This window comes from Parus major, chromosome 1 (genome assembly GCF_001522545.3).
Source record: "Parus major isolate Abel chromosome 1, Parus_major1.1, whole genome shotgun sequence".
In the NCBI taxonomy this organism is placed as follows: Eukaryota; Metazoa; Chordata; class Aves; order Passeriformes; family Paridae; genus Parus; species Parus major.
The window spans coordinates 39,594,703-39,614,714 of NC_031768.1; the positions used below are offsets into that span (position 1 = coordinate 39,594,703).

At 37.6% G+C, this 20,012-nt stretch overlaps 1 long non-coding RNA gene across 2 annotated transcripts in view; it reads right to left on the minus strand.

Annotated features, from left to right (window-relative positions):
* Window positions 1-19,989, minus strand: part of LOC117244347 — a 30,313-nt gene extending 10,324 nt beyond the window's left edge. The window contains exons 1-3 of one of the 2 annotated variants that reach the window (XR_004497258.1): window positions 19,119-19,989; window positions 14,183-14,213; window positions 13,121-13,220 (exon numbers count right to left, since the gene is read on the minus strand). This is a non-coding gene — a long non-coding RNA (uncharacterized LOC117244347). The other variant, XR_004497255.1, reaches the window with a different exon arrangement.
* Window positions 19,990-20,012: the final 23 nt, after the last annotated feature.

The following is a 20,012-nucleotide window of genomic DNA, read 5'->3' on the forward strand; positions in this document are numbered from 1 at the left end:
ATTCCAGTTTACTAATTAATTGCATTTAATATTCAGTTTTGTAAGCTATATTGTGTAATGATTTAATTTCTTAAGCAACAACTCCCAACTAAAAAAATAGTCTTAAAATAATTTTTATAAATGAGTGGATGTTAAAGAGTTTATTGGAAGTCCCACTGCAATTAGGTGGCTGAGTCATGAATCAGTTTGCTATAAAGAACAGTCTATGCCCTAATTGCAGGACTGGGAATCTACCATTTTTTTCTAGGCTTTGACATGAACTTCTTACATAGCCTTTGGGAAAACAAACTCTTCAGATGGATAGATTAAGGTATATAAAGTCATGATAATTGTACTTACTCACAGGACAGCAAATTAAATAATAATTGCAAAACAACTTGTGAGGATAATATTAGAATAATAAATAACACCACACCATACCACTTTTGAGGAGGCTTCAGAAACTTTGTTCTTGTATATGAAACTTTCTGGAAATAATCCTCTCATCTTAAATAAAATACTTTAAAGCAAGTTCAGTTCTGTGGGTGTTAGAGCCAGCTTCACTTCCCAGTTTGGCTCACCATCGATGCTGCGCTTGTAAGAAATTAGAGGAAATAGTTCCAAGCAAAAGCCCAAGAAACAACAACCAATCACAGTATACACAAGCACTACAAATACCTTCTTCCCAACTCTCACAATAAGCACTTTTCAACCAAAGCACTTGCACACATTACTCCTAGGCAGCTTACAGCTGAGACCTTCCAAGGGACAAGAACCATGGAGTGTACAACCCAACACACATACTCAAAGGCCATGTAGTAAACCTATATTCCCTTTCTGCAACAGATATAATGATGATGCACATCATCTCTGTATGAAGGACACCAAAGATCTTTCCAGGTCATTCGCATTCACTTCAGAGAAAAATTCTTATCTGAGAATCTGATAATAAGAAATCTGAGGATTTTCTGCATCTGAGATTTCATAGGAGAACTAGAATAACAAACTCTTTCCATGTTTTCAGCCCGCTTCTGCAAGTCACTACAGATAGAGCCTACCTTCAGCTCTCCCTCCAGCTTTTTAAGGTAAAATGTCAAGAACATCTGAAAATTCAAAGGTCAATCAACGTGTCTTAAGGGTTCTCTAGTCGCTAAAGTAAGTCCTAAAAAAAAATCCCTGATCATTAAGATGTATGGGAGACATTTTCTCATTAATCTTGCAGAACTCCATGAATGTTTGAACTATGTCCCATGACACTCTCTGCTCCCCTCGAAGTAAGGCTCTGGCACAAGTGAAGGAAAACAGCTTTCTGAGTGCTGGGGATGACAAGGAGCCAATGACACAAGTAGCTTCAGTTCTCATCTACTGCCATTTCAGATGCTCGAAAAACTTCACAAACAAAAGGTTATTTTTCACCTTAAAAAGGACACTTCTCCCTAGTATCTATCATTAAAATTCATAGCTAACACTGAAGTCTATTATCAAGACTGAAAAGACTCTAAGGGATAGATAAAACCTACCTTCTTAGCAGCAGGTTTGCTGGGAGCATATCCAAACAAGATTTTAATCCTTGAGTTCCCTCTCTACGCCAATCAAAATCCTCATCTTACACAACCGAGCATCAACATCATCTTGTTGAAATCCTGAAATGCTTGGCACATTTAGCAACTCAGAAACGCTGGAATTTTCAAATGGGAGTTTTCTCTTCCTTGGTTTAGCTTAAGAAGCAATAACCACAAGTAAATACAAGACAAATGTTTTACCTGACTTTTTCCATTGTGACTAATTCCCTTGTTTCTAAAAGCAACAAAAAAATCTGACCTACAAATCTGAGATTCTCAGAGCTGCACCAATTTAATCTAGCTCCTGTCTCTCTACTCAGTTCATGCTGAAAGAAGTCTACTTGTCAAGAAAACTACTAACAGATAAGAGGCATGTTACAATTTCTTAAATACAAAAAGGTTCTTGCTCAAAAAATTTCCAGACAATAAAGATGAGCACCTAATTTAAAAAAAAATTACTGCTACTAGCTGTATGAATAGCTCAACATCCTGAAAATTAGGCCTCACATTTCAATATTTAAGCTTTGCATCCATAATTAAAAATTATTCTTAATAACCACATTTGTTTTCTTACCTTGAATATTTTTAAGCCATATCCATGCTAATATACTAATGTTTATTCCAATACAATGAGCATGACTGGATATGTCAAGGCTTTCAGTACCTACCAAATGTGCAACATATAGAAGATTCTAATTTTAGAGACCACTATCTATCTTTTATTTGTATTCTGAAGTCTTGCAAGAAGACATTTCTTTTAAATGATCACTTTTTCAGATACAACCACTTATAATTAAGTTTTATCCTTTGATGTCTTAGAGCAAAAACATTAAGCATCAAGCAAGAGGAATGCTGACACATGATTTAAGAGATGTGGGTCCAGCTTCACACGCTGTTACAGATTTCCTGTGCAATTTCTAGCAAGTCCCTTGAACTCTGTACCTCTGCTCTCCATCCAAAGGACAGAGTTGTCAGCTTTAGCCTCTACTGCCTATGGCACATAAACACTTCTGAGGTCTTCCATCCTTAGTGATGGAGGCAATCTGAACATCTTGAAGGATGCAGTAGCAGTTTTGCTTGCTCTTCAAGTGAAAAAGCACCCTGCATCCCAGCTATTCTCAGCAGTAAGCTATGTAGCACCACAAAAATTTGGAATTTCTTTACAAGTATTTAGAACATTAGGGCAGATTCTGTGCCAACATCAAACCTGTCAGCAGAAAGAATAAAGCTGGTAGATTAGGTGTGCCTTGAAGCAAGAACACCAGCTTTGGGGACAAAGCCAAGGTTGTTACCTCACTTCAACACCACTGGCATGAGCTGAAACTGCAAAGACTCACAATATCTTAAAACATATGTTGACATTGAGGGATTTCTCCTCTTCCTTGCTCCTCTGTACAAAACTCTTGAAAGTCATAAAAACTGCCTATTCTGGTGATGTGGGACTGAATATGTCTCTTTACAAAGGCAATTAAATATGCAGATACCTATTAAAAGTGATGTGAGCCTCTTGCACATCATACAAATCTCTGGATTCCGATTGTTTCATAGTTAAAATTATTACATTGCTGCGTTCAAACAACAGTGACCCTGAAATGCACTATCAATCAATACAAGCTTTATCAGAAGAAATTTCTCTCAGAAGCGTATCTTGATGTGTAAATGTTTAGAAAAACTACTGTAATATTTTAGAACATACTGTAAACTTCCTGTACAAGCACTGACAAAGGTGAGGGAGGAGAAACAAAGTGACCAAAGAGATCTGTACCAATTCAGATATATCAAAGTTTATGCCTGTGGCTTGGCTAAAAAAAAAAAAAAATCCTTACAATAAAATACTGTTAATAATCCTTTTGGAAAAGCTGAAACAGCATCCAGACATTGTATAAAGCAGAGAGTTTGTAAAGTAATTTATGAGTATAATGGTAGGTCTAGTTTCTTACAGAGTCTATCAATGCTGTTATCTGAAGCTCTAGTTTTTCCTTCTGCCTACAACTTTTCCCCTCACCATTCTGCAGTCCATAATTAGGATTAAGCATGTGCCAGTTGCTTCCATAACTACAGCAGTGACAGTGTGTCTTTCCCACCAACAATTCTGACAGAACTTAATCATTATTTAGATTTCTAATTTGTTCCAGATGTTGATCTGGGCAGGAAGGGACCTTGGGAAGTCTCCAACCCCCTGCTCAGAGCAAGGTCAGCCAGGAAACCTCAATCAGCTTCCTCAGGGCCATGCACAGTTCAGTCTTGAAAACTTCCAAGGACAGGCCTTCCATGATCTCTTTGGGAATTTGTCCTAATGTTTAATTTAGTTTAACTGCACTGCAGAATTCAAAACTTACTGGCAGGTAAGGGAGGAAGATGAGACAAGCAGACAACTGAGTCACACAATGCTTGTTTACATAGAAAATGGGCTGAGAAACAAATGACAAAGTTATATAAATATTTATAGCTATTCATTTATGTAAAGGAAGTGATAATCACACCTACAGGCCTCAAGATAGACATATATCTTAAAATTCTGAAAGCAAGATGAACTAACTAGATTTTGCAGAATTAACTAAAGCTCAAGCATAAGTTAATGACAACTTCAAACTCTTTATCCTTGTTTATTTAAACTATAAAAAATGAAACTTTTTAGTGGCTACATAAAGTAAAAATAGCAAAAAATAGTGAAATGCATATGTGTCTTAAAAGGACCAGAAGACTATAGTCCTCTAAAGTATTAGTTGACTCTTCAAAGCCAACACACTTTTATATTACTTTAACCAAGTTATAATCACTGATAAAAATTCCACTGCAAAACTTGTTTAAACTATTCTAATAGGATTTTCTCTAGCCCATTAAAATCACACTTTTACAGTCTTCAAGACTAGGCCCAACAATTAATTCAAAACCTTCTTAGTAGCATCACCTGCTTCCAAAGGATTAAAGTTCAGAACAACCGTGTTGTCCTGTCCTGTCAGAACCACAGGGAAAGAAAGTTTCTCTTGCATCTTCAGGTAGGAACCTTCTACTCCAAAAAGTCTGTGCTCCTGACTTTTGATACTACCCAGATCTGGCCCCTGAAATGCAGGCCTAGATCACAAAATTCATCTCTGATAATCTGCCTGCCATGATCTAGTCTGCAGGATCGAGCATTACATACTGATGCAAACAGCAGTTCCACAGAGGTTTTAATTTATTTGCTTTTTAAAGAATGTGACTGCTTGCAATGAATTGAGCTGGTCACTAAAACTTAAGTAAAAAAAATATAACAGGGTTAATTGGCAAACAACCTGGCCTGAACTTCTGCTCTCTCATCAGTTCCCATGTAGAAGCTAAGGCAGGTAGATACCAGTTTTTATGATACTGCATAGCCTGAAAAGAATTTGTGTGTCTAGTTCAAAGCAGAGACTTTCGTTGCCCTAGAAACTAAAGAAGAATACAGCTTAATGTCCCTCAAGCTAATAAAAACATCCTACAATGCACATAAAAAAACTTTGCAAAAAATGCTCTGTTGAGACAGATTTTCCTCACAATGGCACAATCAGGGTACAACTCTGGATATTTTTCAGAAGATGGACTATTTTACAGAAACTCCAAGCAAGTGACCACACTGATACAGTGAACCAATACAGGACAAAAACAGTATAAATGCTTTTCTCTTTGACTGCAGAAATAGTATTCTGATTTCATGTCCTTTCAACCATAATCAAATCCTCCTCTACCAACAAAGAAAAAAATCCAAGGCCTTGACTACCATGAGCAGAAGCTCTGAAAGCCTCTTCTTCCTGGCCAAGTTCCTACCAGAATATTTTATTTTCAACTTGGTAAGCAGAACCTTTCTGCCATGACTTCAGAAAATTGGTGGCCCTTATCTTACAGAACAATTTACCTAATTACCATATGCCTCCTATAAATAATCGGAAGCTTAGAATAAACAGAGCACCAAGATTTTATTCTCCACAGATTTAAGAAGTCACCTCTATCTTCAATACCTCAACTTTCTAACTCCAGAAAATTTATTCAAAAATCTTTTATATCGTCTTAAGTGAAACTGTTTCTATATCTAAAGATGAACAGACCAAAACAAGAGCTTCAGAACTGTCAGGATTTTTGATTGTTACTTATTTGTCCTTACTAAAACAAATTTTGATTCATCTTCAAATACAAAAATATGCCTCCCAACATACTACCTCTAAGTGGAATGGAGAATATAGAGAATAATTTCCTGATAACCTCTCTTCTATCTTGAGCATAAACTTCAGAAATAATTTTCTTAGGAGATTTTTTCATTCTTTCTACTATAAGATGGGTACCAATTAAAGAAAAGTAAGACTACTTCATTCTGAATCAGTGTTGTGAATACAATCCATCTGAATATTCAGAAATTTCTCAGTAAGAACTTGTTTATAAGATGACATTAAATGCAGGGTATCTAGTAAAACAGTAAAATCTAAACATTTTACTTTTCCTCACATACATGGATGTGTGTGTGTATATCTCAAATCTAATATTTGATTAACTATCAAAATGAAGCCAGCTAGAATGAGGAACTCAGATATACTCATCATCTCAGATGTCGAGCTATTTATATTTTAACTACTGTATAAATGTTAATTTCCTTGGGTCTAGGCTAGGTTATAAAAAGCTCCTCTTTCCCAGAAGAGTTTTACTAACCTGTCTGACAGCCATTTGATTGTCCACGAAGATGCTCTGTGGTAGCCAGTCAACCCTGCAGACTGTTTTACCTGGTACCTGTGTAGCCCTACCGGCAAGGTAGACCCTGGGACTCCACCACCACCACCACCACCACCACCAGGCCGCTGCACCTCTGGGGATGAGGGCAGCTGGCTGTGTTGGCTGTGCCAAGGCTGTGTCAGCAGTGGCAGGGCCAGAGCCCAAGGCTCTGCTGTCAGCATCCCTTGGGAAGGGAGCGGCTCTGTGCTGGCTTTGCGCCGGTGGCCATGTGCCGGCCGATGGCCGGTGTCACCCAGCGAGACGGGGACAATGGGCCTTGCTTGCTGACAGAAAGAGCAACCTGTAGAAACATAACAAAATCAGTGCCTACATCTCTTACTGACTTTATTTATTTTTTTTTTTCAGAGAAAACACAAGACAGGCCAACCTAAGAAACTTCTTTAAAATGCTGGGAATTCCTGCATGGATACCAATTTTAATATTGCTCAAATTAGGTATGAGACAAACAATGTGGCTTTACATTGGTTTAAACAAACTTGTTCAGAAGTAATTCAGTAAAGAATTTCCACATGTAGGCAAAGCCTATTTTAAATTATTTTAAACAGAAGATGACTGTAGAACCTGACAGAATTCATATATTATTTTTTCCCTTTTATCCTGAGTCCTGACCACGGATGGCTAAAAGACTGAAAATCTCTTGTGTACATATGTGCATATATTTATGTGTATGTTCTACATACACATACATTTTAACTGTCTCTCTTCCTGAGCAAAGTTAATTAAAAAAACCCAAACAAATATGTACTTTATTTTATTCTAAGAAACAAAATATTACCCCAAAATTTACCTGCTTTTTTATCCCATTTTAGGTACAGAAAGGATAGTAATTTGTACACTTAACCCTCAAAAGTAACAGTAAGAAAATATTTGAAAAATATTGAAATATTTGAAAAAGGTTTTCTTTTAAGAAAGAGATTATGTTTAAAGGTACTGTACACACACCCCAGTGTCCATTACGTTTTCTTCATTGAATCACCAATTAGTAACTAGAATTTCCTGAAAATAGTTCACTAATTATTTTTTCCACATTAAGTTGTCCTATTCAGAAAGGCCATTCCAATTAATCTGAAGGTGTGTGCGGAGGTGTGAAGTCCAGACTGTTCCCAGTCCTTTTAATCTAACCACATTTCTTGCTGACAGACAGAAAGTCTTTCAAAGCAAGCGTTTTGATCATCTCTTGGAGAAGAATGTAAACTTCAATTACCAGTCTAATTATCCCAGCTAGGAAGGCAATACAATTTCTTAATTGTAGAGTAATGATGGACTTTCAAGGCGCGCCTTCTCAGCCTTCATCCAAGGCTGAGCTTACCATTGTCCCTCTCTGGCAGATAAAGCTACCATGATGGAAGTCACTATTTCTGACTAAAAACCATCTGGAGGAGAATTCAACATCCACCATGTTATGCAATTTCACACCCTAAGGTTATTTGTTTTCTTTTTTGAATATACTTGTCTCACTTAAAAAAAGGATACTTTTATCTTTTTTTTGTTGTAAATTTTTCCCAAATATAGTTCATGGGACAAAATAGAAAAGGCTGTATCCTGCAATAAATTGCAGTAGTTATATTGAATAACCAATTTTTTGAGAAGCCATGGAAAGAAAATATTTTCTTTTTTCAAAAATCAAACTTCTTTCCTCCGTAAAGCCCACAATGCAGCAACTCTTCCCAGAGGTGGAAACATTTTAAACACAGGGTTGTTTCTCCAATGTGTCTCTATCAAGCCTGGGGACACATTAGTAAGCCCTGCAATTCATAGCACCTTCCTTCCCTCTTCCTTGCATTCCAGAGCAACTTGGACATTTTAAGTTCAAGTATTCTGATGGCAGCTTTCTGTATATTTTGTTTTCCTTTTCATAACAAGGTTACATTGTAAACTTCAGTAGGTAAAACCTGAATTGCATTAATTTGCTCAAAAAGTTACAAAGTACCTAAGACAAAAGTCTAGATAAACCATCTTTCCTCCACCAAGCTACCATGATGTTTATCTTCAGCTTCTTGTGATACAATTTTTAGAGATAAAGGCCCTTTGAACATGTCTGCTACAGTTTAGTCTTGTGATGTAGGGTTCATATCATCTGCAAGCGCCCATCAGTTCCTTCCCTTGCGAAAGGGCCCTGTTCCCTGTTAAATGTTCACATGTCCTATCCACAAACCACCACTGCAGCCCAGTAGCTGAGCTCTTGGCAATTACAGGTGTAACCAACAGTGATAATCAAAAAGATGAAAAGAACAGTAGCTCCACTCCATCAGGAGCCTGTCCAAGGGCTGCATTTGGTCACCACAGCTCTCGAAAACCACCTTCACACGGATAAGGAGCAAGTCTTCCAATTACACGCTCAGTGCAGGGTCTGGGGCAAAAGGCCTGGTGGCAGCAAGACCGTAAAAACTGGAACTCAGAGTGGTAAGAGGAACAGCATTCCTTGCCAACAGTTGTTAACAGACTCATCTGACGGGTAGCAAGTATCTGATTTTGGTTGCTATGAAATCTGGTTACAAGAGAACGTTAGAAATAAAAGAGTTACAAGAAGTTTGACTAAAAACTGCTAGATAGCAAAAAAGACTCAGAAATTTGCAGCAACTGCATAATAAGACAGCAATACTTTGTTAAGTAACAGAGGTTATAAAATCCCAGATGGAAAAACTACATCCTGCATGGTGTCAGACTAAAGGTGAGACTATTAGATATCCATTCATGCAGTCCAGGCAAAATTATCAGCTGATTCATTATGTTATCTTTAAAGGCAGCAGAGGAGTCTTAAACCCCACTCCCATCAAAACATAACCACACATGCACCACACCAACAGGCAGCCTGGCTTCCCCCCAGTTTTAATGAATTTTGGGAATATTTGGGTTGAGTGAAATTCTAGAATGTGCCATCATGACTACATTTTCTAGAACATCGAGGACCAAGGAGCACAAGGCTATTGGTTCTCTCACATGGCCAGCCTACACCAACTACTGGAAAAACAGATGTCGTGAAAAGAGACTGCTGAGCATCTGCAGCTTCTAATGTTAAATGAGGCAGCAGACAACCAAACTAAGAGACAGGCAGAAGAGATACCTAATCAAGGCAAACTAATCAAGTTTCTTCCTGTTTGATACTTAACATTAAAACTCTATGGACTCTTAACAGGCTATCCTGGTATCATCTTTTTCTCCAATTTCTTTCTAGGAAAGAGTCTATCCCTGCTCAGACAACTATTTGCATAAGGATAGGCATCTAAGCAGATTCCACTCCAAATAAATTTTTATAATCAGCAATATAATAAATATAAAATATTTATTTATAAAATTAAATATAAAAGCTGTGCACAGAACTCCTTCTAGAGAAGGAAGGCATCTGAATTACAAGACTTGTTAAGTGTACACTGTGGATGATTTCATCATCAAGTCTGTGGCCTACTCCATATTCTATACTAAAAAGGTTATATAAAGGCATTCAGAAACTCACTGCTCAAAACATACAGAATTAAACATTTGTGAAAAAGGAGATAGAGAGATTAACTCATTCTGATGGCAAGTATTTTTGGGTCTGAAAAGAAAACTGAGATAGATGAATATACAGGGACTGCAGAAGCTTTAAGTGGCCCATGACCAAGAGACTGCCCCACAAAATTTCTCCCTCCCCACTTAATTTCTTGAAAAGCTGCACCTGCCCAAAGTTTCTGTCAAAACAAGGTATCTGTCTGAAGGCCTACAGCTGTGCAAGCCCAGCTGAGCCACATACTGGAACCCAAACAGGGTCACACACCTAAGGTCTCTGCGAATTTATGCAAGCAGCCAAATCCCTCAAGAAGCCTAATTCACTAAACATTGCTCACTGAGCCTACTAAAACAACAATAGTAAGATATTCAACAGATCCACAACAGATATCACTTCCATAGAAAGCCCTGGGAATAAAAGCAAGTGGTGTCAATGCCCTTTCTCACATTTAACATAGCACAGTGATTACAACCCTGATCAATAAAGTGACAGACCCGCACCACACACCTCCTTTAGTCACAGGAGTGTCACATCTTTTCCCAGAAGATTGTTCTAACCACTAAACTACAAGAGAGGTTTAGAAAATACTCTTCAATTTTTTGTTGAAGATGTACCACTATGAAGGTAAGTACAAGCACGTGAAGGCAAATTCACAAATTCCAAGGGAACAACAGAAGAAGATTGGATATATGAGATAAAGAAAGGTACCCAGTGATTTCTCAGGGCTGCTTATTCTCTTTAGATTAGAAAGTCACTTCAAAAATGCAAAATTGATATCCCATGTATTTAATGATCACCAGAAGACTCCTCTAGTCCAGGTGACCATAATTATTTCAGGAAAGGTCAGCTGTTGCTTCATGATGACATACTGACTTCCATTTATCTCCCATTCTTTTTAAGTGTTTTGACCTGTGGCCAAGCCTGTTTCTCAAGAGAAAAGATCCTGCATATATGACTTGGTAGTTTGAGTGGTTTTCTGCAACAGTATTATACACCTTAGAGCAAAGCAGATTCCTAAGAAAATGACCCAAAATCACTTAGTGTTTTTTTTTTCCCCTGTAAGGCTCAGGTCTCATTTATTTCTAAATGAAATGCATAAAAAGAGAAGGTTAGCATTGGGGAAAAAATATATTTTAAAAAAGCATCTGTTCCAGAGCACTGCATGTTCAGAAGATTGATGCCAGGAGTGCCTGCTTGCATCCTGCACATTTGGTACAATAACAAAACCATCTTCTCCTACCTCCAAAGCCTCCATGCATCCTGAGGAGCTGTCTGTTAAGATTTAAGTGGTACCACACTGACAACGCCCATGCCCCTCACTCCAAACCTAACACCACACCCAAAGGGAAGAAAGCAATTGGAGAATTCATTCCACATATCACTTGGACTTTGACAGTGGACTGCAGCAGCCGTAGCCCAGCAGAAGGTGACTCATTCTTCTCTCTTCCAGGCATTGTAGGGAGTGACCTGCATGTCAGCTACCAAGAGTCTTAACTGCATCTGAGACTAACAGAGCATATGCCTTCTTTAAGCACTGAGATGGAGAGCCTGGTTTAAGTGGAGACTGAAAAACACTCAGACCAGTTAGATTTTTTGCTTTGTGAGGTTAGAGGGGTATGAAAGGCATCTGATAAAATTCTCCAGAAGAAACAGTTCAACATGATCATCTTCTGCCCTCCAAATTATTAAAAAAACCCAATCTGAATCCCTGAAGCTAAAAAACCCCACAACTAAACCACAAAACACCACTGTGTGACAGGTCCTCAGCAGAAGAGGGGCAAATTCTAAACCTGGAGACTACTACTAGAAAAAACTATTAATACCTCAAGTTCTTTTGGCAGTAGAAAGTAATCCACAGACCAAAAACATACCTTCCTAAAAACATGTATTTACAAGTAGCAGTATACAAATTAGGACTGATGTCACAGTTCAAAAAAATACACTTCTTCAACATACTGCATCATTAATTACAGAGGTGGGTGAAAAAAAAAAAAACAACAAATTTTTTTTCCCCACTTATTTATAAATTCTGGGAAAAATGGTATAAACCCCAAATATTTTGTCATCATTGCTTAGTTCTAGCAAAATCAAGGTGTTTATAAAATTTATAAATGAGATTAAAAACATAATAAGGACATTTCAAAAGAAAAATAATTATTGAGGAGAGAATTTATGCCTTTCTATATTGATCTTATAAAATTCACATATTTTTGAAAAGACAGAAGCCTTCCAATTATTTTATAAAATGTTTCAAGTAAGATTTTGTACAGCAGTTTAGAAGATGTCACAGCAATGCTGGAAACTGTAACCAGATCTAATCAGATCAAGTAGGTTGATCAGTCCTGGCTTATAGTCTTTACTGTAAATTGTATTAGGACTAAGAGGGCTAACAATTCAAACATTCTCCTATGAAAACTTGCTCATAATTCAGCAGACATGCGTATAGGCTAGCAGTGACCTATTTGGCTACCTCTTGAAAGCATCCTTTCTTGCAATTAATCAGAAATCCAGGATCAAAGCTCTTCTTCACAACACTCAGAGCACTTAAGTTCAGTGCCTTATCCAATTCATTTCCAGTTCAAATTAAATTGTAACTGAGTTGAAACCCACATGGGAATCTCAAACACTATTAATCTTTTAGTTAAGGTGGCTACCTGTTAACCAGAACAATAATGGAAGTCCCCAAACCGTTCTATAAAGTAAGAACTGTATTTTATTTTACTAGAGACCACTACCCTACACTACTACATCCTAATATTTTAAAAATGCTTTAATGTCTTCCTCATCACCGTGACTTTTACAGAAGATAATATTTTTAAAATTGTTAAAGCTTTATCTACAAGACACAAGTGATATTTCAAAACAAACTAATCAACTCTAAAAACATTCCTTTTTAATTGTCCTTCACCTAATATTTCACCCAGTCTAGGGCTAACCAAGACAAGAATTAAAATACTGTTACCACTGCATTTTTGAAGAGTATAGCATCCAACTAATTGAGTGAGTCCCATGATATTAATGTTGAGAAAGGATAACGTGCTCATAACACACCTTTAATTCTCTTGTCTAGACTAAGGATTTAAGACAACACAGCTGCCAAAACGCATCCAATGCATTGACAAAGAAAGTGTTCCAGTTGCACTCATCATTGTAAACTGTACCTAGACTACAGTGTTTGCCTTAGTGCAGCAAAAACTGAATACTAGTTCTGTACTGGAAACTTCTGGAAAACAAACCCAGAACAGAACAAAACAAACCCAACCCACGCACCCCCCAAAGAAAAAAAAAAAAGAGCAGAAGCAAGCTAATGAATAGAGAGCCCATAGAAGCAGATAGCTACAGTTCTTGTTACCTTAAAATCTTTATACAAGTCATTACGTGCCAGGATAATTCAGCACTGCAGTCCCAATTGCTTCCCTATTCTCTCTCAAAATGTTATCATCACATACCACCTACACAATTTACAAGGAGGAAAAAAAATTATTTGAGCAATACTTGTAATGTTCCAGAAATTAAATAACCAGTAGCCCCAATTTTTTTCTTAGGCATAAGAAATAAAAATCTCACATTCAATTATTAAGAAGAAAACTAGAAAAGAAATTTAATGGAAGGATTTGATAATTTTTTTGGGAGATCCACCCACTCAGATATTTCACATTTTCATTTAAAAACTTACAACAGCCAAAGAATGTCTATTTTTGAAATTTTGTTCTAAAAAGTATGCCTGATAACATAAGAGGTTTAACTGAACAGTGTTACCCAGAATGCTTCATGTTCAACCAAAGAATGAAACATATTTCTATCCACACACTATCCAACTGAAGAATTATTTTGAAAGAAAATATTAAACTTACTGCCAACTGTGTTGGCTATAAAAAACAGTATATAAAGAATTACTGTCCTCTCAGCAAAACAGAAATTCAAAGGCAAAACTAGAAATTCTAATGAGCAATGATTTTTTCAAATAAATTTTTCCAAATACTCAAAAATCTGTGTCAAAACAGCCTAACGAAGAGCAAGATAGAGAACATTCAACCCCAAGCATTAATGCCAGATTACTGAACTAAGTTATGAAAGCAATTAAAGTCATGGTTATATCTGGTCTTTAACACATTAAATAGCATTTTTACAACACAGACACAATCAAGCAATACTGCAAAACCAAAAACAAATTTAAGAAGTCTTGCCACATACTGTTCTACTATTCAATCATTGTAGCTACCCAAAAATTATCCACACATCTCTACAACAACATAAGCTGCAGCAGGAATTAAGACCCAAACCCAGAAAATGATGCTAAGGAATATAGACATCATTAAGGGGAAAAAAAAAAAAAGCAAAAAAAAAAAAAAGCACTTATACTCTAAACTAGCACAATCTAAACTAAACACGCATACAAAAGGAGCTTGCCTACCTGGCTTTTTCAATATAAGTCCAAAGAACACCTAAAAAGCAGGAGGGGATAAAAAATATTTTTATTCAGTGTTCGTATATGAAAACTATCATGTCACTTTACCTTACAGAGAAAGATAAGTAAAACTTGGGAAGGAATACCTATAAACTTATCTGGACTAGGCCATGGAGGTGGTAGGGAACAGGGAAACAGCCAAAAAAAACCCAACACATTAGAACACTGATTATAAGCATTGTCTCCAATGTTCACATTTTCCACTGAAAGAAATTCGAAGTAATATGGATATTTCAGACCGTCAAGAACGTGAGAGTGGGAGAGTGTAGGGGGGAAGAGTCAAGAGAACTCTGCAAATATGTAATTAAATGCGAAAGTTACTGCAGGAAAACGTTAAAGGTTATATGTTCTGAAGATGCACGAAGACTTTGAAATATCTGAGTTTAAGACTAAGCCAAACAACTTTAAAATAATCTTCTATAGCTTAAAATTGCACATTGCCAGAGACATTTTTTAAAGGATTGTCTGTATATGACTTGTAGGAACCTGTAATTTTACCTGACAGAATTAGTTCATTAATTTCAAATTAAAACAAAGGTAGATTCACACAGACACAAAATTAATCTAAACTCTATACGATGCTTCTTTTGGTCTCTAAAGTTACTTTAAAAACACAGGAGCACAAATCTGAATTGTACCCTTTCTATTACAGACACTTCCTAGAGGACAGTCTACCTATCAGTTCCCCAACGAAGCACAGGAGATGGCCAGACAGCTGAAGGTTCTGATACTATATACAATGAGTCAGTTAGGTGTGACTGACTACTTCTGTCTACCACTCCTTTCTATCTCTACAGATGCTTAAAGTATTTACATTTTGTTCTTACAAATCGATGAGGCTCTTGAGAAGCAGCTATCCATAGGTGTCCCTTAACTAAGAAAAAAAAATAAAAAAGGGAAAAGGGGGGCCTGTAGAGTTCTATTGTACTTAAATACATATAAATGCTCGCTGATATTTAGAATCTGTTAATCTGTTCTTCCAATGAAGTCCTAAATTTCACCTGATGGGTGCTCAAGAGTGGCTGGCAGCTTGACCAAGGGGAGAATGGGGCCCATGCTTTTTAACCACGCTGCCTTTTTATACCCAAAGATGAGTACTCAGAACAATCCATTATATTAAGATTATTGCAAGAAAAAGAATTCTTGCTAAAAAAGATTTAAGGATTTCATTGTGTGCTTATTTCTGCCATCTCTACACAGCTATCACCTACGAAAATCCCTATAGACATTTGTCAAGCTTTGCATACAGTACACCTCAGAAGAAACAGGATTTTCCATATTTTGCTTCTACCAAACACTTCAGTGTTTCTTCCTGAAAGGCTGCAGCCATGTTTGTGGTTGAAGGTGTTATGAACAATTGTTTATGTTGAAGTGCTTATGAAGAATTCTTTAATTACTTCTCAAAAGTAGGGAAAAAAATTCTGAAAATAAGGATGCAACATACATAGAATTTCAGAAAACTGAAAAATTCAACCTTGTTTAAAGAGGTCTTATGTTCTTGGAATAAAAAACGTACTTTGATCTCATAGTACTTGGAAAGCAGTATTTTCAACTACACTTTTGAGCAAGTTGTAATTTCATATACAGTTTTATACACCATTAAGTCACTAAATACATCAATTATCATAGACTGAAGATGCTGATTTCACAATTAATAAATTTAAATAATTACATCTCTCATATGTTTTAAATTGCTACAAAGAATCCCTAGACTGGGAGGCAAATTTTCATCCTGATCATAAACCACAGCTACAAAGAACATTGTCCACTCAAAGACACATTTCTGTGATATTTCATAGCAATATACTTATATAATTTAGTCTGCATCTTCAGCCAATCTAAATAACATAAATTTTCTAGTATTTTTTCTTCCAGAGAAAACAGCATTAGATTAATGAAAAGGAAGGTTTTTTCACTACTTGGAATAAAATAGCACTTTTGAGAAATTCTTTAAGTAGGCTCAGTTAGTCTCTAAAATATGAACGCAACAGTCCTGTATTAAAGCACAGATGAGACATCTAGAGAAATTACTGCAAGTGAAGAACTCTGAATTAACTTTGAGCTCTTACTTATCTCTAGTCTCTAGTTTTCTGCTTGAATAGAAATAATAATACTTTCCTATTTAATGGGGTTCAACTAAAAAAAATACTATAAAAATGCCTGTAGAATAGATTGAGAAATTACACTATTAAAGGCTAAGCAAGCACCTAGAATTGAAATCCAGTGAGTTTTGAACATATCTTCATAATAGAAAAACACTGACAGTCATATTAAAAATTAAAATTCAGTATTTGGCAAATACCAGTAGATTCTCTTTAGATAGTTTTCTACTCACAGAAACAGACAAACACAAAAGTGTTAGAAGACACCTAACTCCTTTTTCCACAAAAATAAAACTTACACTACCTAATCTTCGTACTCATTAATTACTTCTACACCTTGACATCTAACTGGGGTGTACCACTTCCATTCTGTTCTGACAGCTTCTCTTCCTCCTTCACTGCAGACCTTTGTTGGCATGGGCCCACTCATCCAATTTAGCCCTGCTCTGACAAATAGAAGGTTTCTCCAGAAAACGGCTCATTCTGAAACTGTGGTGAGTTCTGTCAGCAGCATAAATAAGTCAATTCTTTGCTGCCAAGCCTGTAAATCTAAGGAAGAAGGCCCCAGAGCTGCAGCACCTACCAATGCACAGGTAATTTGTGTATTACCTCACCAGGAGGCAGTAAAGCAGCAGTTGATTCTCTTTATCTTTCTTGAACACAGAAAGTAAGTAGTCTTCAAAACTACCTTATGTACACTCCATCTTCCTAGAAGTACAAACCTTCAGCATATACAAGAATCAAGAAATGAGTTTAATGGACCTATTTGGAACAAGCAGGGTCCAGAAACCAGTATTAGGTACCCAAACTGAGACTGGATGAAGGCATTTCAGATGAAGCATCTGGAGGAGGAAGAATGGCAGCTGTGATTTTGTCCCACCGTGATCCTTCATCCAACACTGGCAGCACTCTGCACTGCAGGAAACTCTGGCCCAGAGTACAGCAAGCACTTCTGAAACTTCTTCCTCATCCTTGGTCTAGGCAGAGCTGCTGGGGGTGCACCTCTCCGTTCAGAACTGGCAGGGCTCCCTTCTGAAAGTAAAGCACCTGGTCTCTCTAAGAAAGTTCTAAACAAAACTATTTTTTTTTTTACTTTGAAAAGAAGAATACTGTTTACATTTGAAACATTTCCCAGGAAAGAATTTTAATTACCTGTTTAAAAGCTATGGAGACATCCTCCACTTTTGATAGAGCTGTGCAGCATGACTGAAAGGCTTACACACACTACACAAGGAAGCTCAACTTCATAGTTTTGCCATTAGGGGAGTTCTCTGCAAGCTGGCAGAGCTGGATTTCAGACTAAGCCTATTTATGTGCTAATATTAAATAGCCATTTAAAGAGAACAGAAACTAGAGTGGCAAGAGTGATCTCAATCTCTTCTAACCACTAAGCTTCAGAGTTAAGTGAAGGTCCATTTGTTTCCTCTCTTTCATTCATGAACATGTCATTCACTCCTCTAAGGTCACACAGCTTCATCGGGTGGTGCGAAGGACTCGCTTAGCTGAGCTGGTCTGGTATGTGGTGGTTAGACCAGGGAAGCAGAAGACTCAAGTGTGCATCTCTTCACCCAAAGAGGGAATTTCAACTGGCTTTTCTACTTCTTGGGAGAGTAATTAAAATTACTCTCTAATTATGGTAAAACACAAGGATTCTTTCATCCAAAAAGAAAACAAAAGAGCAAGGGCAATATGTAAAATGCAGATACCTACCAAGTTAGAGACTTGGCCAATTGGCTTTCAGGTACAACTAAAGTTCAGAGATTTTCAGAACATGGTTTTGTATCAATATAAGCATATAGCTGTCATTCAAAACCCCCAAGAAAATAGTACCACGATTATTTGTTTCTCAACATGGATTAAATGCCCTTCTCCACCTATAAATTATAACTGAGAAGTCCTCGTACAGATACGCATTGTATCTGTAAATATGCATTTTTCAGGTTCAACTGGTAAGTAAGATGCAAGCTTAAAACTACAGCACATTAGGTCTTACACTGCCTGTGAACCTAAGTTCCAAAACATAACACCCCCACCACAACCCACAAATGTAAATCAGGCAAGTTAACAAGTAAAAATCTGGTACCCTTGCTGAAGCTATATCCTTTTAATGCATCATATTCCCTTCAACTACAACTCAATTAAAATTATCTGGGCTTGCTAAAATTTTCAGGATTTCAGCTGCATTTAGATTACTTTGCATAAATGAAATTTAGGATTACAATGTTGCTCCCATGTCTCACAAAATATCTAACCAAAAGCCTAAAGCTGAAGTCTTGCAGGAAAAGAGCTGGCAGATGAAAAACGAGAGCAGCATTTAGACCCACTCTCAGCAGTGCTGAGTCAATGTAACTATGGAAGTACAAGTTGCTTTCTATTCTGCTTCACCTATCTACAGCTCGTCAGCTGGGGTCTGAATGCAGATGCTCCAGCGCAAGGTACAAAGCAAGCTTGCAAAAGCCTCGGATATAAATTCAGAAGCTAAATGAATTTATAGTGGCGATTAAATACAAGAAAACCAAAAGCATTTATTAATGAATAAAGTCTACCTGAACTACTTAAAGGAAAAATGTTCTTCTGTAAGGTATGTGCGAATGATAAGGATTGAAGGATACTGAAAATGTATTTTTCATAATAAATTCAATAGAACTCCATTACATTGGTTGTTAGAAATCTCCACTGAAAAAGTCAGGACACACATTAAGAAACACCCACTATGAAAAAGTTGCAAGCCTTTAAAAATAGCAGCGCTTTGCCTCCTCCCTCCCCTTTCCCCTACTCACCCTCCTCCCCAATTTCAAAATACATCTTCCCCAGGCCTTGGTCTGGAATGGCAGTTTCTGTGAACAGACCATACCCGACCATATGATTAGCCATTATTATTATTATCATCACCTTTTACGCTCTACTCTGCATTAAGATGCAAACCCAACAGATGTGGTCCAACTAAGTTATCTACAAGGGTTTCCCTTTCAGATGTCCAAGCCAAAGCTACAACCAGTTCTGCGATATAATTACAGCCTCTCTCCACGGGCAGTCAGAGACCTCTCTGTCTGCGATGATCTGGCCAGCGGCATTTTCTCATCTACGCTCTGGTTCAAGCGGTTGCTATGATTTCAAATGGTGCATCTACCCTTATTTTAGCGCGACTGGCTGCATTTCAGCCGCCGACATCTGACTGATTGATGCACATCTAAACAACGCAGCGATTATAAAAACCAACTGGCAGTGGGCACCGGTGTTTCACCACCGTGGGCTCGCTCCTAAAAGAGCGGCTGGCAACGAGACCGTGGGAAATTTAAGAGAAACACCAGCATACATGAGGCCTAACACTCACAGCCGTCACTTCCACCGAGAAAGAGGCTGGCGTCCTGCACTTTTAAGAGTGGGAAGGAAGTTCATGGAAATACCTATGCAGGTATCTGAACAGGCAGATCTCTCGTCTGCCGCACGAAGCATCCAGGTGCTTCCCCTGCACATCGGCCACAGCACGTCCACCAAGAAAGTGCACTCGAGGGCTGGCTGACCCGACACATCACTGGGAGAACTGCTTTTCCGCCCCCCCGGCTGCAGCCTCCGGCCAGATTCTCCACCGTATTCCATACGGGAGCACCCCAAACTCCCCGCACACGCGACTGGGGGGAGGGCGAGCGGCGGAAACCACCGGAGCCCCCGGC